The sequence below is a fragment of the Leguminivora glycinivorella genome, chromosome 21 (genome assembly GCF_023078275.1).
Source record: "Leguminivora glycinivorella isolate SPB_JAAS2020 chromosome 21, LegGlyc_1.1, whole genome shotgun sequence".
NCBI lineage: Eukaryota > Metazoa > Arthropoda > Insecta > Lepidoptera > Tortricidae > Leguminivora > Leguminivora glycinivorella.
This window is the reverse complement of record NC_062991.1, coordinates 693,473-720,542: the sequence shown is the minus strand read 5'-3', so window position 1 is coordinate 720,542 and position 27,070 is coordinate 693,473. Positions and strand designations below refer to the sequence as shown.

Sequence of the window (27,070 nt, the reverse complement as noted above, 5' to 3'; positions counted from 1 at the left end):
GTGATTGATATACATATTGGTACCAAATTTCAGCTTTCTAGTGCTAACGGTTACTGAGATTATCCGCGGACGGACGGACGGACGGACGGACGGACGGACGGACGGACGGACGGACGGACGGACGGACGGACGGACGGACGGACGGACGGACGGACGGACGGACGGACGGACGGACAGACAGACATGGCGAAACTATAAGGGTTCCTAGTTGACTACGGAACCCTAAAAAAACCCCCGACCGCGACATAGTAGACCGATTTTCATGAAACATGGCTAAGAACACTCCCGACTAACTCAGCTTTCAGACAAAGAAACAACTAAATCGGTTCATCCGTTCGGGAGCTGCGATGCCACAGACAAACACGTAAAACAGAGAGACAGACAGACAGACAGACAGATAGACAGACACGTCAAACTTATAACACCCCTTCGGTTTTGCGTCGGGGGTTAAAAACGTCGTGAAACCAAGACACAACCCACCAGCTTATTAACCAATTATCTACTCTCAAACATCCTTTAATAATCCGCACATGTTCGATCCCTATTCCCCACACGATTACACCCCACAAATATTTGCCGACGACTGTACTCCCGACTTACTTACACAATCTCTTAACTTCATCACTCAACACTTTCAAAAACCAACCCTAAAAGTTAGCTATAACGGTAGGGTTTCAAAACCCTTTCAATAGGGTTAGCCATCGTTTGAAAGGTAGTGTATCTGCCCTCGCTCTGTGTTGCCACATCGGTAAATACCCCATTAATTTTCCATCGCTTGCCGTAATAAATCCGTTTGCGATGCTATGAATAATGACAGGATTAGATGTTGTGATTGTTGATTGATTTTTCTATGAAATATGGATATGGTCTAGTACCTACGAGTACATAGTACTAATAGAGCTCTATAAAGTACACACCTACTTGTATTGCTTATATTCCGTTTCTTTCGTTGATTATGAGTAGATAATGTAGATATTTAAGAGCTTGTAGTTTAAATCGGCATTTAAAAGTTTAAAATACTACATATTTTGGGTCAATATAATTTTAAACATAGTTTTTGAGTACCTGGGCCATTTTTTTTCAAAGTTGACCACCCCACTTTTTAGGGTTCCGTAGTCAACTAGGAACCCTTATAGTTTCGCTATGTCTGTCTGTCCGTCCGTCCGTCCGTCCGCGGATAATCTCAGTAACCGTTAGCACTAGAAAGCTGAAATTTGGTATCAATATGTATATCAATCACGCCGACAAAGTGGTAAAATAAAAAGTGGAAAAAAATGTTTTGTTAGGATACCCCCCCTACATGTAAAGTGGGGACTGATTTTTTTTTCTCTCCAACCCCAATGTGTGATATATTGTTGGATAGGTACTTAAAAATGAATAAGGGTTTACCACAATCGTTTTTTGATAATATTCATATTTTCGGAAATAATCACTCCTAAAGGAAAATAAAGTGTGTCCCCCCCCTCTAACTTTTGAACCATATGTTTAAAAAATACGAAAAAAATCACAAAAGTAGAACTTTATAAATACTTTCTAGGAAAATTATTTTGAACTTGATAGGTTCATTATAGCTTTTGAGAAAAATACGGAAAACTACGGAACCCTACACTGAGCGTGGCCCGACACGCTCTTGGCCGGTGTTTTTTGGATTTGGAAATTTTTATGTGGTTTCCAGTCAGACTCGTGAGCTCTTTCAATTTTAGAAGAAGAAAAAAAGTGTCCCAAAGTGTTTCAAAACATAACAAAGTTAATTTTGTTGAGTTTCTTCAGATTCGCCAACGGAAAACTATGTATCTAGAAATAAGAGCGACGCAGTGCTAGGAATTTCATAATCTAAATCTTAATAAAGGCCTCTGATGCCAACCTTATTGACAATATATTGCCTAGACAGCTACGATCGATATCGCTTGATGCATTACTGGTTTATTACCTTATTTTGTTGGCTTTCCTGCTTTCCTTTTCCTTTCCTTTCCTTTCCTTCCTTTCCTTTAAATCTTCGGAGTCAAAATAGTTGCAACGGCCGCCGCTAGCATTAATGTTGGCCATGTCATAAGATTGCGTGTATTTGTAACAATTAGCGCCATTCCTTCATGCACGTTGCCAATATAATTCAATATGTGTCCTTAACTCGTATACTTATTTAGACTATTTGACTAACAGAATTAGATTTAGATAGAAGAAACAAGTTCATCTATTTGTATAGGGGCCGAGCGTGTCAGATTTTGTACTAAGTTGTTACTTGCCTGTGATTTTAAATATGTCTCAGGCCCTTGAGTGTTCATAATTTTTGTGTTGTTGCAATTAAATATCACGTCACGAGGCATTTTTAATGTGTTTTTTGACTTCAACTTACAAAAATTTACGCCCGAAAACTGCAAGCTGCGATTAAAGATGGACAACTCAGTGGATTTTACTGAGTTCATTTGACACGCTAAGTAGATACATTTGCTTGATCTACGGTATACATATATGACATCTGTGATATGACTGTAGGGCGGCAAAAGCATTTGATAATCACGCTGAAAATAAATATCTCATATCGACTAATAATCTTACACTAACACCTAATTTGTCTCCCTATAACGTTTCCTCCTCAGAAACAAAACAATTGGGGTCCGAACAAAAGCCCTCCGCAGTCGGTTAAAAAGCAATAACGGGGCGTTTAGTTTTAATAACCCGTTTATTGCGTTAGCGGGTGTGGAGTCCCGCCCGCATAACCGTTGTCTGTGATTGCGTAATTTGATTGAACTGAAGCCTGTACGATTTACTCAACAGCAGCTAATAGGAAAAAATAAAAATTGTGGTTTAGTTGTGTGTGTTCGTGTGGTGACGGGTTAAGAATTTCACCACCCCCTTTCTTCCCGTGGGTGTCGTAGAAGTCGACTGTGAGATATGGGTTAAATTGTGGCGTAGGCGAGAGGCTGCCAACCTGTCACTGCTATGTCACAATTTGGATTTCTTATTCTTGTCGCTAGATGTCACTATAACTATGCCTATACAAATAACTCGCATTTACTTATGTATGGAGTTACAAGTTTACAACCCCTTACTTATTCCTCTATGTTCTTCGGGAACACTTTATTTTCCTATTTTAGTAAAAGTTGTATTTATCTCTCTCTATCGCACTTCCATATTTTATTCCTTAGCGTGACAGAGACAGTTGAGTTATGTTCAGCACGGAGCGGGAACGATTGCCATTTCCGCTAGTTCGACATTTCTTGAGTAAGTAAACTGTCAGCGGTTATCACGCTAATTTTTTACTACCTACACACCGTGTTTTTTTTTTGTTTTCCGTTAAATTCGACATGTCGTTAGGTTCGTTATCAGTAACCACCCTGCATGTATAACACTTTTTGCAAGGCTACGAAAATCGTAGTTATATTTTTCAACTTAGCCGATCTATCCTTGAATGTAACTTTGAGCTGAAGTACATTGCATCGTCCCGATACTCAGACCGGATGCGATTAGCTTTCAATTGAGAGTCCTCATAGCGACCCTGAGGCACAGTTTACTATAGATAGGTAACAATCACTTCCCAGTAAACATTTAGGTATGGGAGGGGCCATTAAAGTACTTCGTTTGCGTAGAATTCTTCAAAAATGTAACCCCTTCTGTTTTGAGCGTTGATTTTCTTAAGTTCGTTCGTTTCTTAAGACCGTTCTGATGTATACTTCGACTCCTTAAGTAGATTTCGGACTGGCACCCAGGACTAAATCACTAAATCACTATAGATATATAGGTAGTTATGCTAATTGTATCTTCTTTTCTTGTCTCAATGCATGTAATAAGTACTTCAGTGCAGTTTATGTTTCCAAATTGTAAAACTACAGCATGTTTCAGTTTCCTTTTTTAAACTACTCAATGTTAATTTAATTTAAGATTACACAAGTGGTGTTTGCCTATAATTAGTTGTGCAATAAGCTTAAAATGCTAATGCATGTATACCTAACCATGTATTATTGTAACCGCTGTTGGCAGACCTTAATAAATAAAATAAATAAAAAAATAAGTGCGGTCGGAGCTTACGATATGCTACCTACATCATTTTCTAACGACTTTTGTTCGATGCTCAAGTTCAGGCTCAGACCCAGGCTTGTTTAGCTTGATATTTTAATCATAGGTATAGAATATGGGAAAATAAACTAATTTTATTAGTAATAAACAGAGATCGTAATTCTACCAACATAATATTCATTATTCCTAAAACGTCATACAAATGACGCCCAACTGTCGGATCTCTGGTAGGGTATAATAAAATACCCTATTACACAATATCAAAAGAAGTTGTTACATTTTTTGAAAAATTCTACGCAAACGAAGTACTTCACGACCGGTCTGGCTCAGTCGGTAGTGACCCTACCTGCTAAGCCGCGGTCCTGGGTTCGAATCCCGTTAAGGGCACTTATTTGTGTGATAAGCACAGATATTTTTTCCTGAGTCATGGGTGTTTCCTACATATATAAGTATGTATTTATCTATTTAAGTATGTGTATCGTCGCTTAGCACCCATAGTAAAAGCTTTGATTAGTTTGGGGCTAAGTTGATGTGTGTAAGGTGTCCCCAATATTTATTAATATTTATTGTACGAGATTACTAAGTAGGTAACTACATTTTTCCCACGGTTAGTTGACCTAAGTTTAAAATTGATTAATTGCGTAGAACGACGTTTGTCCTATATCCAGTCGACCTAAGTTCAAATTATTCTACTCTTACATATACCAATAAATGAAAGCTCATACCAGGAATCAAACCCAGGACCATCGGTGAGCATATAAGCCAGACCGGTCATCAGTCAATTACCCACTCCGTGCTATGAGCGATGCGTTTCCGGGTGAGTGCACTCGCAATATCGCGGCACGCGCCGCCACGCTAATCGCTGCACTTCACGAATGCCCCTAATTAATTACTTTATTAAATGAGGAATTCAGGTTCATACAGTTTATTTGTTTACGGAAGTTATTCGTTGATGTAGTTAGTAGATTTAGACAGGTAGTACCTACAGTAGGTAGGTATAGGAGCCGTTAACTAAGTTTACCTTCAAATAGCCAGTTAAATAAGTAGAATTAAATAATAAAACACGTTTACGTAAATTAAAAAGCGTCGCGGGTTCGAACCCTGGCTCGTAACAATGAGTTTTTCGAAACTTATGTGCAAAATGAAAATGTCATTTGATATTTGCCAGTCGCTTTTCGGCGAAGGAAAACACCGTGAGAAAACCGGACTAATTCTAATAAGGCCTAAGTAGTTACCCTTCGGGTTGGAAGGTCAGATGCTTTCGTAAAAGTAGTGTCTACACCAAATCTTGGGATTAGTTGTCAAAGCGGACCCCAGGCTCCCATGAGCCGTGGCAAATGCCGGGATAACGCAAGTAAATTAATAAAATATATGTTTTCTTTTCTAGTTTCTATCACTGCACCGCTCGCCGTCGACAGAGTAGCAGGTACTTACGTAATTACGCCTTCGCGAATACTCCGACTGTCATTCTTTAAAATATCTGTATAGGTACTGGTCTGTAAGGGTTGGCAATGCGCATATAACCTGTGCAGTTGCAGGCGTCCATAGACTACTTACGTAATTACGCCTTCGCGAATACTCCGACTGTCATTCTTTAAAATATCTGTATAGGTACTGGTCTGTAAGGGTTGGCAATGCGCATATAACCTGTGCAGTTGCAGGCGTCCATAGACTACGTTGAGTGCCACTGCTTACCGTCAGGCAATTTACGTGCTTATTTTCTCCTATCTGTTATAAAATTTCTTTGAAAAAACTATCAGACATTTTTAGAATTTAATTCAGAAGACATTTCCCATTGTTTCAGATCGCAATCAACCTTAACTGCCTCGCTCCCACGTCAAAACGTGTCCAAAACAATGCCAATCAACGCGCGGAAGTAATATCCACACGCTCTATCCATAGGGTTTAACCCTATTGTGAATACTACTCGAAACCCGTTCATGTGTGGATGGGATAAAGATGGGTTTTGGTTGGTAGTGGTTATGAGATAGGAGGGTTAGTAAGTTGTGGTTGGTAATGAGACACGCGCGAAAGCTGGCACGGAGAGCGCGAAAGCTTTTAACGGTGGGAGTGAGAACTTAGATTTTACTGTGTTTTTGATGTTTTAGAATACCTATACGTTACTCGAGTTTTTCGGAACTTATGTGCAAAATGTCCCTTGATATTTGCCAGTCGCTTTTCGGTGAAGGAAAACATCGTAAAGACACCGGATTAAATCCCAATAAGGCCTAGTTACCCTTCGGGTTGGAAAGTCAGATGGCAGTCACTTCCGTAGAACTAGCGCCATCGCCAAATCTTGGGATTAGTTGTCACAGCAGACCCCAGGCTCCCATGAGCTGTAGCGAATGCCGGGATAGCGTAAAGAGGATGAACTAGACATCATCATCATCCATACTCAAATGGGAAAGTGTGTGCGTCTGTTTGTTTACTTTGTCCGTCTTTCACGGCAAAACGGAGCGTTGAATTGACATGATTGGAGTTGAGATAGTTGAAGGGATGGAAAGTGACAAAGGCTACTTTTTGTCTCTTTCTAACGCGAGCGAAGCCGCGGGCAAAAGCTAGTTGCCTATAAAGGCATTCCCGATACTTGTCTAGTCAACTGTATCAATCCATAAAACTCCATCACACGATAAAGGCGCCCCCACACGGCCCGCGGCGGTCCCAGTTGTTGACACTCCGTAATTGGACTTGTAGCTACGAGTAAAACCCTCAACAGATGCTCGCAGTTTGTTACGCGGATCACCTATTGTAATCTATGTTTTATATTATGAGTTGAGGGGGTGTATCAGGGGCTTTTTAACTGATTTTTAACAGGATGATTCTTAATTTGTCAGGGTGTGGGTCATAGTACTTTTTATTTGTAAGCATAGAATACTGGACGTAACTGTAGAATTCTCAAAGGCCACCTCAAATCTCTCAAGAAAGGTGGTTTTCAATTCGTCTGTACAATACTGTACCGATTTTGTTTTTTTTTATTGAATGTATATGCATACAGATTAGTCCCATTTTTCTCAGAACCCAGTTCTGATGATGGGATCCTGGAGAAATCGAGGGAACTCCTCAAATCTGAAAGGCAAAATATGGTAATTTTTGTGTTTTTTAAGGAACAACATGCATTTATATTCTGTCAAAGAAGTCTGTCAGTAAATTATAAGAACTAAGAAAACTATAGGTATCCTTTTCTCTAGCACCCTAAAGAAAAGGATGCATATAGTTTTCTTTGTTCTTATTTACTGACAGACTTGTTTGACAGATTATAACGTACGGAACAGTGACATTTGGTGCAATGAAACTGCTGATGATGGCGGCGGGTGAAAACGACCGTGGCCTTATCGGTGACTGTACCTAAAATACATCATGTTTACTAATCAAATCACTATGTCTCACGCCAATTCACTTCAATTCGAAAAACTGGCATAAGTAGTCGCTAAGGTAAGTATAAGAATAGGAAGAGACACGGAAAGGAACACATTTTTTACGGCAATGATGGAAAAAGGCAGGAGCATAGTTTTTTTTTGCGGCAAGGATGAAAAAAGACAGGAACAGAGTGTAATAGTAATAGTTGTCGCAAGCCGCCGTGCGACGCAGATTAGCGCCGTAATCCTGGTTGCACAAAGGCTGTTCCGGTGCATGTGTTAAGGGGAAGTAGACTAGAGACTAGATGATACATTTTATTATAAATACAATCATACATACAATCACGCCTGTATCCCATAAAGGGGTAGACAGAACACATGAAACTACTGAAGCTTCAGTGCCACTCTTGGCAAATAAAGGGTTGAAAGAAAACGAAACTGTGACATTGCAGTGACAGGTTGCCAGCCTCTCGCCTACGCCACAATTTAACCCATATCCCACAGTCGCCTTCTACGACACCCACAGGAAGAAAGGGGGTGGTGAAATTCTTTACCCGTCACCACACAGGCTCAGGCTTTATTATAAAATTCAACGTTTATTTTTCCCTGCGAGTTAAAATTTTAAATTCATAGTTCTTAAGTATTTTCTACAAGCTTGAAGCTGTTTTTATATAAATTTCAGGGTCTCTGAGTGTCTATTGTGGGATATGGGTGTGGGTGTGTGTAGTCACTGCAATGCGCAATTTCGTTCACTTAGCTCTTGATTGTTGTGTGGTAACTGTGGTACCTACTGAAACTTGAGCTGTTTCATGTGGCCTGCCTACCCCTTTTGGGAGTATATGGGCGTGAGTTTATCTAAGTAAGTATAGTTCGCGGGTATTCCTAACGAGGGCCATTCATCTTTAAAACAACAGTTAATTTAAAGTAGGTACGTGTTTACGGGAAGGTACTGTAACATAAGCACAATTAATTTATCTAAGAAACTAGTGCCACTCTTAACGTACCTATCTACTAAAATACGTTTTTTTTTGTTTGCCTTTATTTATTATTTTATACGGAGATAGAAAATAGATATGTCGTGTAGTAGGTACATATAATTTTGTTGTGTGTTTACTAATAATTTCTAATTTTTTTGCTTCATTTGGATCACTAACGGTTTTATATTTACCTTATGAAAAAAAAAAAAAAAAAAACTTCGCCTTAAACTTCCAAAAACCTTCTATAGTAACACCTCCAAAGACGCCGCACTCTATAAGTTCTCCGTACCGGATTACGCACAACAGACAACGCATTACGCTCCGGATCGCGGCCGGACACAATGTTCCGCCGGAACCTTGGGGGATTAGCCGGGAGTGATCTTTGACTGCGGGGAAAGGTTCTGTATACGTTTGAAATTAATATAATTTCTTTATCATCATCCTCCTTGCTACCCAGCTCATGGGAGCCAGGGGTCCGCTTTTGACAACTAATCCCAAGATTTGGCGTAGGCACCAGTTTTACGAAAGCGACTGCCATCTGACCTTCCAGCTCGAAGGGTAACTAGACTTTATTGGAATTAGTCCGGTTTCCTCACGATGTTTTCCTTCACCGAAAAGCGACTCAAATGACATTTCGCACATAAATTCCGAAAAACTTATTGGTGCGAGCCGGGGTTCGAACCCGCGACCTCCGAACGAAAGTCGCACGCACTTACCGCTAGGTTACCAGCGCTTCATATAATTTCTTATTGAATGAAATAATAAATTCACGTGCCTGTAACCAAGAATACAGATTTTCACGCTCCGTAGTGTGTTTTTAACCACCGACGCAAAAACGACGGGGTGTTATAAGTTTGACGTGTCTGTCTGTCTGTCTGTTTGTCCGTCTGTCTGTCTGTCTGTCTGTCTGTGTGTCTGTGTGTGTGTCTGTCTGTGGCATCGTAGCTCCCGAACGGATGAACCGATTTAGATTTAGTTTTTTTTTGTTTGAAAGCTGAGTTAGTCGGGAGTGTTCTTAGCCATGTTTCATGAAAATCGGTCTACTAGGTCGCAGACGGGGGTTTTTTCAAAATTTTAATTTTGTGGTTAGGTTATATTAACCCCCGACGCAAAAACGACGGGGTGTTATAAGATTGACGTGCGTCTGTCTGTGTGTGTGTTTGTCTGTGGCATCGTAGCTCCCGAACGGATGAACCGATTTTGATTTAGTGTTTTTTGTCTGAAAGCTGAGTTAGTCGGGAGTGTTCTTAGCTTAGTTTTGTTTTATGAAAATCGGTCCACTATGTCGCGGTCGGGGTTTTTTTTCTATTTTGTGGTTAGGTTATTTTATATTTAAGTACCTACCTCTCTCTGTTGCACTTAAGTACTTATTGGTGCTCGTTCTTTAGACCTTTGGCCCATTTATACTGGCACTGGCGGCATTAACTCGCTACGTCGCTAATCGCAATGCTCCGTCCTGCTTTATGCGATGCAGTCGTTAGTTCTTCGGTCACCATTACGGCTCAGCCACGACATTGGTCTAAGCGCGATGTAAACAATTCGGGCCGCGGGTGATGAAAATTATGTACACGAAAGGTTCTATATACAGTTTATTTACAAGTCACAGGTTAGGCACATCTATATTTTCACAATATATATTTACACAGATTTACAATATGGAATAAATATTTACAAGACGAAAACTAAATAAAACCAACACAAAGCACTGCGTAGCAGTATATCGCTAGAGGAGAATTTGACAACAACAACTTTTTTACAAAACAAAAGAATAGCGATAAGCGGCCGCCGCGCACACGGCCAGTGTGCTTAGACCAATGTCGTGGCTGAGCCTTTAGTGCGTTTTCACATTATCCGATATCGGATGTCGGACCGACACCCCATACATTACATCCATCTTGCGCCATCTTAGATTTTTTCCATTGAAATCCTTCCGACATCCGATGTCGGATCGGATAACATGAAAACGGACATGTCATATCAACCAGACGCTCCGCAATTTCTACAAAAAAAAACTTTAACCAAATACATATGTACGGAACCCCAAAAAATGGGTACAATATTGTGATCCGATGTAATTCGGAGGCTGTCCCGCCATTAAACAATCGTGTAACATTCAATTGTGTAATAACGACCGCAAAAACCCAAACCTAATGAAATAATACGTTTTTATACTTACTACCTTACTACACATTGAGATAATACTTGATAATACGTTTTAATACTTATTATCTTACGCATGTGGGCGGACAATCGTTCAAGTGACAAAAGCTTGGAAATTCAATCGAGATTTAGTCGATTTTTCTATTGAGGATTATTTACTAGGGCTGGTACTGCAAAACATGTGATAGTTACTTATTACTGTAGAAAGACCGGAACAGATGGAAATGGAAAGATGTTTAATAGTGAAAGAACTTGCGAGGATAAGTACTAGTTCAGTTCAGACACAGCGGAAACCGCGCGAATGCAAACCGCGCGGATCGGAACGTTCACACTTCAACCGCGCGGTGTAGTGTAAACGGTCTAGTACTATGCTATTAGAAGCATATGATTCATGCTATGAAGCATATGCATAAGATCCACGCGGTTGATCCGCGCGGTTTGCATCCGCGCGGTTTCCGCTACGTCTGAACAAGAGCTAAGACCGGTTTCGCGGATCAGGCCCCGTAGCCGAATGGCATTTCTCCGACGCCAAACGAAAGCGATACGCCGCTGGCTCTGTCGCGCCAATACGCAAGCGCGATAGAGATAGATATCTACTAGCGCTTCGTTTCGTGAGCGTTTCGTGAGCGATTGTGCCATTCGGCTAGCCACCCAGGCCCCGTAGCCGAATGGCATTTCTCCGACGCCAAACGAAAGCGATACGCCGCTGGCTCTGTCGCGCCAATATGCAAGCGCGATAGAGATAGATATCTACTAGCGCTTCGTTTCGTGAGCGTTTCGTGAGCGATTGTGCCATTCGGCTAGCCACCCAGAGTCCGTTAAAATGAGATCCGTCATAGCCGTACCTTACGCACTACATCCGAGCTCCCGTCATCCGATTTCTTTCCGTCATTCTTCGGAACTGTGTGCGTAGCCGAATGCACAAACGCTCACCATAATTTCTCTTTCGTAGCTATCTATCTCTATCGCTCTTGCGTATTGGCGCGACAGAGCCAGACTACATTTCTGCGGCGTTTCGGTGGCATTCGGCTACGGGGCCTGGTAGGTACGTCAAATTACCATACAATTAGTTCTACGGCCATGACGTTTCTCTAAAGAATAGAAAATGAATAGAATAATGTTCATTCAGGCAACACACATCATTACCTACATAACAAAAATTAAAGATGCCCATCCGTTTCTAACCGCCGACCGCAACTGCACGAATGCCGCTCCACGATAGCTTTCAGCCTGATAACTGTTGGAAAAATCAGCATGCTTTGTAAACCAAAGAAAATGTTAGGTAGGATAAACGCACGTAGAACATAATTTAAATGTTTGAATAAAAAGGCAAATGAATGTTCTGGTGCGTTGGGAATTCATTCTTGTTTCGATCCTACTACTATTAACATCCTAAATTGTATCAGTGTCTTCCGTTCTCCGTTCAAGTAATAAACCATCTTCATAACCAAGTCATCGTTTCCTTCTATCAGGCCCAGCACGCTTCCACTTCCAATCACAACATCGGCACAGTATAATAAAGAGTACTATCACATCAGTGTCTGACCACGGAACGACCAACCTCCGTACTGCGCGCGTGCTGGCAGCCTGGCCGGTATGGATGCCGCTACCAGCGCGCGTCTTTTGTTTTTTGTTCATAGTGTTCCGTCAAGCGACAAATGTGTTATTTTGCACATCTTTTGTAAATATGTACTTTTGTTTTGAAAATATAATGTGCTTTTTCCGTTTGTGTGTTTAAGTTGCAGGTGTATCTGTATAAACTCTACCTATCTACAGCTGAAGTTTTTAATGTTTTATTGACCGCGGTCGGCTCGATCACCTACCTAGGTTTCAAGGCAAGGAATAGATCACTTGCTCTGCCTACCCCTTTGTGGGTCACGGGCGTGATTGTATGTAGGTATGAGGCTTACCGAAACATTTGCGTTAACGTCTTTTCTCCAAAAGAAAATACAAAGCCGTAGGTAGGACCTACTGCTTTGTTATCACTGTGCTGTGATCTAAATGTACTTCGAACACGAAAAATCCTCCCGAATCGAACAAATTGTCGCAAAACCGTTCACAAATCATAAGCAGTCGTGTGACACCGCGTATGCCCTAATAGGCTTAAGAGGGCACGGAACATTGTCCGGGGGTATTTGTGCCCTAAGCCGGCCTTACATTTGGGCGAAATCATGAGTTTTACGTACTTCGCGGGGTGGTTTGAGGAGACAAATGTTAGAATTTATTGTTGATATTGTATTATTTTGTACTATTTGATTTTCCCCTCGCTAGCTCGGAAATACGTGTTTTATCCTTCAACACCAGCGGGTAAAAACGCATTTTATCCACTAGTGGATAAAGTAATTTGACCTTGAGTATAGTCAAATTTTCTGCTTTAAAATTGATATAAAAGTGGGTGAATCTAGTGATAACGATGATTTACCACCTGTGGAGCTACTGGAAGCAGTGATAAACGCGTTTTTTGCGTTGTAGGTACTTTCCTCGCTATAGTAAGGGGAAAAGTTTTGTGTTACACTCGGCTGCAAATGTATTTTACTTCTCGTGTTTTAATAAACTCGCAAGTTCAGGATTCTATTCTCGAACCACTCGCTTCGCTCGTGGTTCAACTATAGAATCCTTTCACTTGCTCGTTTTTCAATTTCACACTCGGAGCTAAAATACAACTTTGCACCCTTGTATAACAAATAACCCCGTTAAGCAAGCAGAACTTGCGGTAACATTGCTCAATGCTACATCTGGGAGCTTGAAACTTACAATTGCAAGCTTGAAACGTTTGAGCAACGTTTGAGCCATATTGATGTTAAACGCTTTCGGCCGCGCTGTAGATAAACCCTGTAAGTTTCCCAGATCGGATTTTTACAACTTTCTATAACTTTGAATAGCAATGTTGCTGATACATTGAAATATAAACTTACTAGAAAGTTATGACGAAAACTTTTAAGAAGTTCATTTTTGTACATTGAATCAATAGCACATTATGCAACTTGTCCGTAACATACATGCTATTCATTGCGGCAATGTTACATTCATAATACACCAAAAAGTTTGATGTTGTATATTGTATTGACTTTTCACCGATACCTTTCAATGCGTTACAAATATAACATTGCTTTAATAACTCTAATGAAGTTCCTTGCAAGTTACGCATGTAATGTACCTAAAAGTAGCTCTCATAATGTTTCATTTGAAACTTCTGGAAATGATTATATTTGGTATGTTGTGTCAACAAATCACTGGTAACTTTTGTGAAAGTTACTTGTGAACCGTTCACACAATATTTCATAGGGATATTTCAGGGAACGTGATTTTTGTGGTTGGTAGGACGTCACAAATATAACTGCCCGCAAGGTGCTCTGCAAGCTGCGTGAGCCTGAGCGAGCCTCGTGCGGCTGCCAGCTGCCGGTTCAAAGAGAACTCGCTTGATTCGATCGCGATTCTATTGAAACAAGCTAGATTCTCTCCAAAAGCCGACAGCCAAAGGCTAGCGCGCGAGTACGCTCGACAGGTTCGGATCCGTGCGCAGCTTACAGATACTACCCAGCATAATTTTAATGATTATGTATGATCAAAATAACTATAAACGAAAAAGTCAAACTTAAAAAATACCTCACACAAAAATCATTGATTGTAAAACAAAAACATGGATATACAGACAACATAATTATTTTATTTAAAGTTTTTTCTTCAGACCGCAAAAACAGCACCATACTAATGAAAAATGATATGAATACTTATGTAGAGTTAGACATTTGAATTGAACATAAATGTTATCATAATACACACAAACACTATTTTAAAACACTGCGTGAATACTACGACGGTTAAGAGCCCGCAGGACCCGAGCTCCTTCTCATATTTGAGGAGACCACCCGTCGCGCTGAAGAGGCGTCACTAAGGCCGTTCACAGACGCACCTTCTCAAGTCCTCCTCGCCTCAAGTGACATACCTGCAAAAAAATAAATTCATTCAATCTATAATTCTGATTGTACACATGAAACATGAGTTTGCCGCTGATGAGATGAAGGATTTATGATAATTATTTTGTATGATTTAACTTATTGATTATTTGTTTGTCCTTTCCAGTACTCGGGACCATGGGGTCCCGGACATTTGGGAGGCATGTGTGGGGCCGAAGCCAACAGCACGGCCTCTGTGCTGTTGGCTTCGGCTGTGCTTTCTAGACAATTTACTCTAAATGTAATGTGACACTACCCGGCGATTATCCCTGTCCGCACTATAGTAATGCACCCAAGGACAAGCGCCGGTTAGTGTAGAACTATTGATAGAAAAAGGTAAATAAAAGAAACCGGGCTATTAGGTTGAATTGCTGGTGGACTTGTAACCGGTACTATGGGTGACTATGGCACCTGCCTTGATCATATTATGTTATAAAAACATGAAAAAATAGGCAGACGGTGACTAGCCAATTATTATTATTTGCCTGCTCTCATCCTGCACAGTCTCCAATACGTCTGCACGATTTCTTAGAAACTGATAAGTCTTCAAGAGGAGACTTTGCAGTGTGGTTTTGTACATGGAATTTTCCTGTACTTAAAATATTTTATACCATACAAAATTACAAATGAAGCATTAGATAATTATAAGAAACACATTGGCAAAAGTTATTTTTAAATCAAATTTCTATTGAATATGTCTGATAGCGTACATTGGGGTAATTTCGAAAGTCACAGAAAAATCACCATTATTTCCATCATATCAATGTTCCCCTTTCGAAATTACCAGAGCATTTCTGTGGTTCGAAATTGCCCCAACGCACCCTAAATGAGTTGACGTCACTAAACACGAAAGTCGTACTATTTCCATAATTAGCAAACTTAAAGCTGAATTGTGTGCTACTCTGCGGCGGCGGCATATGTACGTATGATGTTTATGACTATACCTATACTGCCCTGCTAAGCCGAGTGGCGCTGTCTCAAAACCAAATGATTTTGGAAACGTAAACGTCAGTAATATTATTATTTATTTAGGTAATCACAAACATAAATCTCTAATTAATTTACATAGTATCGTTAAACCAATAAGGTTTGTCTCGATACCTATTCCACAGATACCTATAGATACTTTATAAGTTAATTATGGATTTTCGTTTGAGATAGCGCTTTTCGGCTTAGGCCTCCTAAGTATAGGGGGAAACGAAATAATGGGCTTTGAGCGTGGAAGGAACAAATCTCCGTCTCACTTACCTGTACACCTGGCATAATAGCTCATAAGGTTCAGGTGTAATGCGGAATTACTGAAAGTAATGATTTTTTCAATACGTACATAATAAACGACATTTGTACATCAATTTCCATAAGAAAAAAGTAAATAATGTAGATTCTATCTATGAGTACTGATACAATCAAAGCCCATTATTTCGTTTCTCCCTATAGGTGCAGTCATAAACATCATACGTACATATTGTACGTTATACGTAATTACGTACATCATTTTACCATATAGTTAGTTGAAGTTCATTATGAAGGCGCCGCCGCCGCCGCCGCGCCGCAGAGTAGCACACGCTGAATTGACTAAAAGGAAAGTAGACTATTCTTTCCACTTAATGCTAGTATTGCTAGTGACGCCGTGTCTTGCGAGGGCGACGGTCGCCGTCGCGTCTCACACTTCCATATCGATAAGGTTTGATTTCGTATACGTCGCATCGCCCACGCAAGACACGGCGTTAGTTACACTGTCCAGTTTTTGGACAACTATATATATTATAAGAGTGACCCACAGGTCAGTGTGTTCCCTAAGCGAATTCAAGGCTCTCAAATTTGTTGAAACATGGTCTACAATAGGGTGGTCCACATTTGTATGGAAGAAAAATAAATATGACTAATCCTTTCTCCACATGGTTCCCTTTGTTCTATTATGAATTAGTAGTTTATGTACCAAATTTTAACCCATTTGCTCATTATTTACAGGTCGCTCAAGATACATTTAAAATTGGATATCTCCTATAATAAAATAAAAACCGAAATAATTAAAACATTGCAAACTGCCCGGTTCATGTTTTATTTAGCTCTAATGAAATAGGGAAAAATATAATTAAACCATTAAAATACCTCCATGTAAGATTTTTTCTTTAGTCAAGTTCATTTCATACATTTCAGTATGGCATTATTGCTTTATTTTGAGCGACCTCTAAATAAAGTCTGATTGTTCTCAAAATTGGTTGACATGATTTTAATAAGTTTTCGTGTAGAAATAACCATGTGGAGCTCAAACAATAAAAAACATTTTTTTTTGGACCACCCTAGTCTACAATAAATTTAATCGACTTATGAGATTTGTTATTCATAGTAAAGTGTAAAAATAACCGGCCTAGAGCGTGTCGGGCCACGCTCAGTGTAGGGTTCCGTAGTTTTCCGTATTTTTTATTAAAAACAACTGAACCTATCAACTTCAAAACAATTTTCCTAGAAAGTCTTTATAAAGTTCTACATTATAAACTGAAATAAATGTCATATACAAAGAAAAAATGACCAAGGCATTCTATATTTCCTATGAAATAATTTAATTTGGTCTTAGAGTGAAGTTCTACATTTGTATTTTTTTTTTTAAACATATGGTTCAAAAGTTAGAGAGGGGACACACTTTTTTCCTTTAGGAGCGATTATTTCCGAAAATATTGATATTATCAGAAAACGATTTTAGTAAACCCGTATTGATTTTTAAATACCTATCCAACAATATATCACATGTTGGGATTGGAATGAAAAAAATCAGTCCCCACTTTACCCTAACAAAACATTTTTTTCCGCTTCTTATTTTACCACTTTGTCGGCGTAATTGATATACATAATTACATATTGGCACCAAATTTCAGCTTTCTAGTGCTAACGGTTACTGAGATTATCCGCGGACGGACGGACGGACGGACGGACGGACGGACGGACAGACAGACAGACAGACAGACAGACATGGCGAAACTATAAGGGTTGCTAGTTGACTATAGAATTCTAAAAATGATGTGAGATTGAGATGATTATTTATCAATACATTTTTATTATAGGCTACTTTCCTTCTAGTAAAATCAGTTTCTTTTTAAGAACTCTCAAAACGAATTTGAATGATTTGCTGATATGGAAATTAAACGAAAACGTGTCGACTGACGTCACGGTCAACTCCTATGATCATTATAAATTTCAATGAGATTTAAATAGAAATTGGGTTTAAAAATATGGCAGATTATTTTTAAAGGAAATTTCTATTTAAGTTTTGCTTCGTCAATATCCTCGCTCTTGTTATCACTACTGTCATTGTTGACATTTTGTATTTACTGAATGAAAATACAGAAATAAATTAATGAAGAGAAGGGTAAAATGTGCAAGCTAACCAAATTCCACCGGGCCAAACAAGGTGAGTGAGTGCACTGTCGCGCTGACACGTAGATCTGCAGTTGGAGAATGGCCTGTGGCACGAAGTAGCAGAGCACTGCGCCACAACCATCTGAAATGTCCGGTGCGTGAGCTAAGCAAGTGAAAATAACAGGGAGAAGCAAATATGCAGTGTTAGTTAATGAGGTGCAGAAACAGTTAATAAGAAAACCCAGGAATATTTATGAACACACACAAATAATTAGCAATTAAATGAACCCAAATGCTTAATTTACACAAATCTCTTGGGTTAATTAAACTGAGCTTGGACTATCAAAGGGTCATGTGGGACTATTTACGTGACGTGACGTTTTTATACTTGGTACACAATGAAACACAAAATAAATGTTGTAGACAAGATACAAATATTGTACCCTCGACGGCTTTATATTGTCAAGTTGTAATATCAGGCAATCACAACTGACTACATACCTAAGGGTCACTTGCACCACCGAAAATGGAGGGTTGACCCGAGGCTAACCCACCATTTCATATGGAATTTGACAGTTGATAGCCCACTAACCTTGAGTTAAGCAGTTGGTACAAGTGGCCCTAAATGAATTTATGCTTAACTGGGCCCTAAATGTCTGACGGAGGCACTAAAGATTCGATAAATCTGATTCTGTATCTGTACGTATTTACGTAGGTGGATAACTACAACTTTATAAAGTAGCAGACACTGAACAAAGAAACACTATTTTTTTTTCATAAACATTCAGTTTATCTTTAAATTTATATGCATGTAAATAACAAGTTACTTGGAAACTTGAAAACAACTCTGTGTTGATAAATTAGAACCAAATACAACCTTTGCAATTACGTACCGACAACTGTACTAGATTAACTGTATGTCACTTACGATTTTACATGCTTTGATAATACTAAGTAACACTAATTATTATGCCACGAACTCACGACAATATTCATAAGTCAAAAAGGAAATCAAAGTAGACGTATAAATGGAACGCGCAACTACATACCTTTCTAAGCTTAAGAGAGATCTGCCGCGTCATTTGTAACCGACGAGTCCGACGACGACAGCGTGATGACTTGATAATAATACAGGCACTGGGATAGACTTCACTGGCCATTGCACGCAGGCCGGATCCTGTTGTTGATCGCCAACTTGTCCAGGATCGCGGCAGATGATGGGGCATGGGCAAAAACAACCCCTGAACCTGAACACAGTATAAAAATATATTGATTTATAATGTTAAAAATAATTCGCGGATGCGACATGTAGGTCGTCGATTCAAGTGGGGCGCGAAGGCGGCGTAAGCGCTACCCGCGACGTGACGAGCCGTTTTTCTGTAATATGATATATTACACAAACCAACCTAGTCCCACAATAAACTATCTAACAGTTAACTGCCACATAGGCTGTAAATTGGTAATTAAATAGCAAATCTCACCATATTTCCGTCAGCTAACTCACAGAAGGACGCGCACCACGATAGAATAAATAAAAGATGGCGTCGCGTCGCGGTCCGGGGTTGCCAACTCTAAAACCGTGTTCAGAAACCGAGGGAAAATTATATTTAATATTATTTAGTTCCGTTATCGTCAGTGGCGAAAATGCATATCGTGATTTCGCTAGGACGGGTATATACAGGGTGTAAACCTAATACGGGCGAACAGTATAATAAGTTGTATTTGATAAGAAACGGCCCCTCTTAGTAATTAGTCTCTGGCATATAATTTATAAGTATTTAAAGAAGAAAATATTAATTTACGTGAAATGATCAATTAATGGTCCAAGACTTCCAAGAGCTGGCAGGATTTTGGAGTAGGTACTTGAGGCAACCTGTAAAGGTGCTCAGATGCTTCTCTGATCATAACCAACATCAGGTCTGCAAGTCTGGCAGCTGGGGAGTGGGGCTTTATCGAGCTATGATTATTAAAGATTTAATTTTTTGGGGCCCATAAAAGGTGTTTGAGGCAACCTGGAATTATTAAAAAGTGAAAGTAGAGTTCCTCAGATGTCGCATAGTATTTATGCCAGATCATTTGGCCGGGTCCTTCACCGAGCCAGAACAGTGCAAAGTGGTAAAAAAAGAATTCCAAAAAAGGTTCTTGCGGCAATCTGTCATTTTTACCAGTAAAATATGAGGGTCTAAATAGCCATCGAAAAATAATGCCATGACATGAGGTGGGGTCTGTACCCTGCCATTCGATCTTGAAAGTATTTTTTTTTAGTTTTTCGTAAATAACTCGTAAACGGTAGCCCACAGCAAAAAAATATGTCAAACAGAAAATATGTACATAAAATTTTCTACAAGAAAGGTTATATACATTTTTTCGATAGGATCAATATAGAAAAGGATAATTTAGTAAGAAAGTTTTTTTAATCGATTAAATGCTCCGTTTTTCGTCCATACCTCGTAAACGGTGGCCCACAGCAAATAACTATGTTAAACAGAAAATATCTACATAAAATTTCCTATAAAAAAGGTTATATAAGATTTTTCGCTAGGATCATTTTTTTAGTTGGAATGTATTTTTAAATAGATTACATGGGCCGTTTTTTGTTGATAACTTAAAAACGGTGGCTCACAGCTAAAAAAAAATAATGTTACACGGAATTAATCTACATAATATTTCCTACAAGAAAGGTTCTATAAGATTTTTCGCTAGGATCAATATTTTAGTAGGTAAGTTTTTTTAAATAGATTAATTTTAGTTGGAAAGTATTTTTAAATAGCTTACGTAGGACGTTTTTTGTTAATAACTCGAAATCGGAGGCTCACAGCCAAAAATAATGTTATACATAATTAATCTTCATAATATTTCCTACAAGAAAGTTTCTATAAGATTTTTCGCTAGGATCAATATTTTAGTTAGAAAGTATTTTTAAATAGATTTCATGGGCCGTTTTTTGTAAATACCTCGTAAACGGTGGCTCACAGCTAAATAAAATGTTCACAAGAAAATATCTTCATAAAATTTCCTACAAGAAAGGTCCTATACATTTTTTCGCTAGGATCAATGTGTGAGTGTGTTTGTCGGTTACCATTAAGGCGAGATTTACTTGTATCTTTTATGCATTTAAACTGACAAAGTGGCTTTATAGCAATCGACAAAGTGGGACGTTTTCACGTCCACACTCACATATTTTAGTTGAAAGTATTTTTAAATAGATTGCATGGGAAGTTTTTTGTTGATAACTCAAAAACGGTGGCTCACAGCCCAAAATAATGGTATACAGAAATAATCTACATAATATTTCCTACAAGAAAGGTTTTATAAGAGTTTTCGCTAGGATCAATATTAGTTGGAAATTATTTTTAAATAGATTTCATTGGCCGTTTTTGTAAATACCTCGTAAACGGTGGCCCACAGCTAAATAAAATGTTCACGAGAAAAAATTTAAATAAAATTTTCTATAAGAAAGGTTCTATACGTTTTTTCGCTAGGATCAATTTTTTAGTTGGAAAGTATTTTTAAATAGATTACATGGGCCGCTTTTTGTAAATAATTCGAAAACGGTGGCTCATAACCGGAAATAATCTATATAATATTGCCTACTAGAAAGGATATATAAGAATTTTCGCTGGGATCAATATTTTAGTAGGAAAGTTTGTCTTATAATTCTTTCTGAAGTGCAAATTTAGGAGTTTCAACTCAAATCTCAAAATCGATCAACAAAAAGCGGCCCATTTAATGTCGCCAGTATCCTTGGTACAATGCCTCAAGGGCCTATTTTAGACATTAGCTTGCTTTTAAGTTTAGTCTTAGTTTCTTATATAATTATGTAAATATGTTCATGTAAATAAAGAGATAAAAACATTAAAAAAAAAATGTTATCTGCAAAAGTATTGTTTGACTAGAAGACTATTATGCTCATCAACATTATGACAAGAAACAATTCGGTATTACAAAAATCTGCGAAATGATTTATGCCAAAGCATATTCTGCGTAAGGTGTTTCTGCCAAACGTGACTTCTGCCAAGAACTATTATACGAATCAAATGAGTAAAAAGTTTCTGCCAGAGAATAGTGAACCTATATAAGTTTTTTCGCTAGGATCAATTTTTTAGTTGGAAAGTATTTTTAAATAGACTACATGGGCAGTTTTTTGTTGATAACTCAAAAACGGTGGCACACAGCCAAAAATGATGTTACACAGAATTAATCTACATAATATTTCCTACAAGAAAGGTTCTATAAGATTTTTCGCTAGGATCAATGTTTTAGTAGGTAAGTTTTTTGAAATAGATTACATGAAATAGATAACATTTGTGCATAATATGTAGGAGGCATAAAGTTGCAATTCGCTATTTGATAGCGAGTTGGATGTGTTTGGGATGCAAGATACCTAACACTCCTCCTCGCTTCGCTCGTCGTCGTACCTAATAGTGACTCTGGGGCAGTTTTTCTTTTTTGATAGCGTGTAATAATTCTGCTATTGTAATATTATGCTATAAGATTATTATGGTACATACAATCACGCTAAATCAAATTTGACCAAAGTAATGTTCTGTAAAACAATATTCTGCCAAATGTATCTTATGCGTGGTAGTAATAATGCCAACTAAGTTTTCTGCGAAATTACCATTCGACCGAATGTTTTTTCTGCGAAACATGTTATGCTAAGTGTGTTTTTGGCCAAAATTATTCTGCCAGATGAGGGTAACCCTTTTATGATATGTGTATGAGGGTGGATTTGAATAATTCATCTAATCAACCATACATTTTGATCCTTGAGGCAATCAAACCATATTTAAAGGTGGTGCAAAGTTACCCATGGGGGAGCAAAATAGCTCCGTTTTACTGTATTGTAACAAACAAACAATTCGACTGAAAGTGTTACTGCGAAACATGTTATGCGAAGTGTGTTTCGGACTAAAATTATTCTGCCAGATGAGGGTAACCCCTTATAATAACCTTTCTTATAGGAAATTTTATGTAGATATTTTCTGTTTAACAAAGTTTTTTGCTGTGTGCCACCGTTTACGAGGTATTGACGAAAAACGGAGCATGTAATCGATTAAAAAAAACTTTCTTACTAAATTATCCACTTATATATTGTTCCTATCGAAAAAACGTACATAACCTTTCTTGTAGACAATTTAATGTAGATATTTTCTGTTTACCATATTTTTTTGCTGTGGGCCACCGTTTACGAGTTATTTACGGAAAACTAAAAAATTGACTTTCAAGATCGAATGGCTGGGTATGGACCCCACCTCATGTCATGGCATTATTTTTCCATGGCTATTTAGACCCTCATCTTTTACTGGTAAAAATGACAAATTGCCTCAAGAACCTTTTTTGGATTATTTTTTTACCACTTTGCACTGTTCTGGCACGGTGAAGGACCCGGCCAAATGATCTAGAATAAATACTATGCGACTTCTGAGGAACTCTACTTTCACGTTGCCTCAAACACCTTTTTTGGGCCTCAAAAAATTAAAGACGAGAGAAGTTATCAGTAGAGACCTGAAATGTGGTACCAATATGTATATCAATCACGCCGACAATGTAGTAAAATTAAAAGTGAAAAAAAATATAATTATATTAGAATACCCTCCCGTACATGTAAAGTGGGGAGTGAATTTTTTTTTTCATTTCAATCCTAACGTGTGATATATTGTTCGATAAGTATTTAAAAATGAATAGGGGTTTACAAAAATATTTTTTTTGACATTTTTAATATTAAATTAATTTTTATTAAGCAGAAACGTCTGCTAACGATTCTAAACATTTTTTTTTTTTTTTTTTGGTGCGGGTTCAAGTCCCGCCGGAAGCGTAAATTTTTCCATTTTTTCCTTTAATATAAAAATATTTTTAATATTTTCATAAATAATGGCTCTAAAAAGAAAAAAATAAGTGTGCCCCCTCTAACTTTTGAACAACAACTTGAAAAAGTCTTTCTAGTATAATTATTTTCAACTTGATAGGTTAAACAGGTTTTGAAAAAAATATACGGGAAACTACGGAACCCTATACTGAGCGTGACCCGACACGCTCTTGGCCGGTTTTTAGGATCGGTGATCCAATTTGTGTGCACCCTGTAAGCTAGCAAGCCAATCCAATGCGACCCCCCGAATCCCCCAATGTTCTAGCTTTTTGAGTAGGATGGTAAGGTAACTGAGACAGTGTCAAAGGCCTTGCTTCTTGTATATCTTAATTCCCTTTATACACCGTGGGAGTGAATAAGCCGAAATATACTATTTAACCACCCATTTTTTGTGTAAATCAAAAAAAAGATATTACATGAATTTTGTTTCTGAATGTATTTTCACGTAAAAAGTAAATGTTTTTCATAAAACTAGCACTTGAAACGAGTTTTGACTTTTTTTTCTAAAAACTTCATTCTTGAAAGATTTTACTTTTTACTTTTTGACATTTATCAATGAGGATAGTGACGCCGTGGCTTGCGTGGGCGATGGTCGCGCGACGGCGATGCGACGCATACGAAATCAAATCTTATCGATATGGAAGTAGACGATGCGATGAGACCATAATCTCCATAGTGGCATCAACTCCCGTAAAGGATCTTTTTACTGACTAACAATAACATCTTTTTTCAATTGGTAATAACTCTGAAGCTAGGCAATATCCAGAAAAGTATAAGTACATAACATTATAGTCTCTAAAAGTGGTCAGGAATACACTGTTAAAATCTTTTGACGATGTTAAAAATATTTAGGGTCTGTTTAACAATGTCTTACTAAAGTATAGCTAATCAATAAATTATTTTACCAAATAAAAATTGTCAATTTTTTAATTGCACAAACTACTAAGAAGATACTACGTTAATTGTAAGTTACAGCTGGCAACATTGTATATTGACGTTTCTCACGTTTCGATTTACGGAATACGTGGTCCATATTATAACGCCTTTTGAAATTTTGCACATTTTATTGATTTTATACATGATTATGTATTTAATATTGATTACTTTAAATGTATATTCTTCCTACAACATTGTTCAATGATACAACTTTTTTAAGAAATTTTATGTGGATAAAGATGAAACGTAATGCAAATGTCAAAGAAAGAAAATAATTTTAGTTTAACTTATGAATCATAAACATACTGCTAAAAATTCTAAACTTCAGGTCTAATAATATAAACTACATCTAAGTATTTTGCAGTCCACAGGATAATTGAGGGAAGTTAGTTCTGAGATGATGAAAATAATATATGGTCTCAAAGGAAGTCGGCCTCATTGTGAACAAGACGAAATCCCGCTTTATGTAAGTTATTATATGTTAATATGACATGTCTGGCCAGTGTAGTGACCCTGCTTAAAGCTTCGGGCTATATTAATAGACTACATAGTGTCCCACTGCTGGGAAAAGGCCTCACCCATGGATCTCCATTTGTCACGGTCTTGAGCAATCTCTGACTCGTCGCATTGTGGCAATTTTTGCTCAACTCTGTGTGTGCATGAGACAGACATTGTCCGGCCCATCCATACTAATGGGAAAGTGTGTGTATCTGTTTGTTTGTCCGTCCTTCACAGCAAAATGGAGTGACAAATTGATGTGATTTTTTAAGTGGAAATAGTGGAAGAGACAGAGAGTGACTTATGCGAAGCCTCGGGCAAAAGCTAGTAATATTTATTTTATATACTATCAATTTTTTTCCCATTGTTTTTATGCAATTCTATTCTGAAACATTACTTTGTTATAGATAAACCAAGGCAGGTTGGAAAAGTCCAGAAGCAAATTTTAGAAGAAAAATATTGTACTGAATAACTACAATGGGCCATTGAAGAAGAGAAGACGGCACAAGAGGGAAATATGGGCCTTAGAAAAAGATATCACGCCTCTATCCCATAAAGAGGTAGGCAGAGCACATGAACTACTAAGTTTCTGTGCCACTCTTGGCAAAAAGGGGTGGAAAGAAATCCAAATTATGACATTGAAGAAGTGAAGACTAAATAAGTAAACCAAAGGCCCCAAGAATATAAAAGACTGCAATGAAATTGTCAAGAAGAGGGTGCGAGAGCAGAACATATGTGCTACTTGCTATGGAATGATGAATTCTACCTTCAAGTGGATGGCATGACAATGGGGTCTCCTGTGTCTTCAGTAGTTGCCGACATCTTTATGGAGGACTTCGAGGAGACAGCACTCTCATTGGCTGCCGTCCAGCCGAAGATATTCAAAAGATATGTAGATGGCACTTTTACTATGCTTCCTAAAAGTAGTGTTTCAACTTTCTTCATAGTTCACTATGGATAGAATTTAAATGGTCATACGATACAATTTACTATGGATAAAGACTGTTCTCGTCCCTTCATGAATGTTCTCATTTTGAGGAATCCTGATAATAGCTTAGGTTGCACTGTGTATAGAAAACCTACTCATACTGATAGGTACATAAATGGCCAATCTCACCACCATCCCTGTCAACTAGCTACTATGGGCAAATCTTTGTTTCAGGGAGCTCAGAGGATATGTGACAACCAGAATTTGGCCGCGGAGCTTCGACATGCCAGGCAGGCGCTGTTGACGAAAAAGCTCAAGATACTGCATGTCAAGCAGAAGGCCTGTTTGAAGATCCCTACAGTCGAGCGCCAGCTTGCTATTTTGCCTTTTCTTAGAGGGGTCACATATAGGATCAGTCACATCTTGAAACGGACTTTCATTAAAACTTATTTGAAGCCCATGAAGAAGATGTCACAATTCCTGAGGTCTATGAAGTGTCAAACTCCTCTACAAAATGCAGGAGGGTACAGGTTAGACTGTGAGTGCGGCCTGTCATATGTAGGGCAGACGAAACGAAGTATTTCCACATGGGTGAAGGAACACATAGCGGATGTCAAGCACCGTTGGCAAAGGTCTGCAGTCTCTGAACATGTCATGGATAAAGTCAATCACGCTATAAAGTTTGATAAGCTGTTTCTTGCTAAGGAGAAGCGGTATCTACCCAGAATGTATGGTGTTGGACATTCGCCATTTGGTTTTGCAAATTTTGTGTAGATTAACTAATTAATTGTTTTTACATACCTAGTAATGTAAAATTTGTTAAATATTGTATAACTAGCTTTATTAACTGTGTCTTCATTAATATTTCTTGTATGTGGGTAGCTTTTGCACATTGTAATTTTTCCTCAGTTGACCACAAATGCTGTAAAGTGTTCGAAACGTCGGGATGAATAGTAAATTCATTATACGCGATATAATCCGTTTCCATAGTTTTATTGTGTCTAAATGAATTCAACAAA

General features: G+C 38.3%; 2 long non-coding RNA genes across 2 annotated transcripts; one reads left to right on the top strand and one right to left on the bottom strand.

The window, feature by feature from the left end:
- Positions 1-14,154: 14,154 nt before the first annotated feature.
- LOC125237559 lies at positions 14,155-19,055 on the bottom strand. The gene is made up of 3 exons (XR_007178347.1): positions 18,870-19,055; positions 17,850-17,962; positions 14,155-14,453 (listed from the first exon to the last, which is right to left on the bottom strand). It is a non-coding gene; the product is annotated as an uncharacterized LOC125237559 (long non-coding RNA).
- Positions 19,056-24,641: 5,586 nt separating this feature from the next.
- Positions 24,642-25,853, top strand: LOC125237487. Its single transcript, XR_007178336.1, has 2 exons — positions 24,642-25,091; positions 25,531-25,853. It is a non-coding gene; the product is annotated as an uncharacterized LOC125237487 (long non-coding RNA).
- The last annotated feature ends 1,217 nt before the right edge of the window (positions 25,854-27,070 follow it).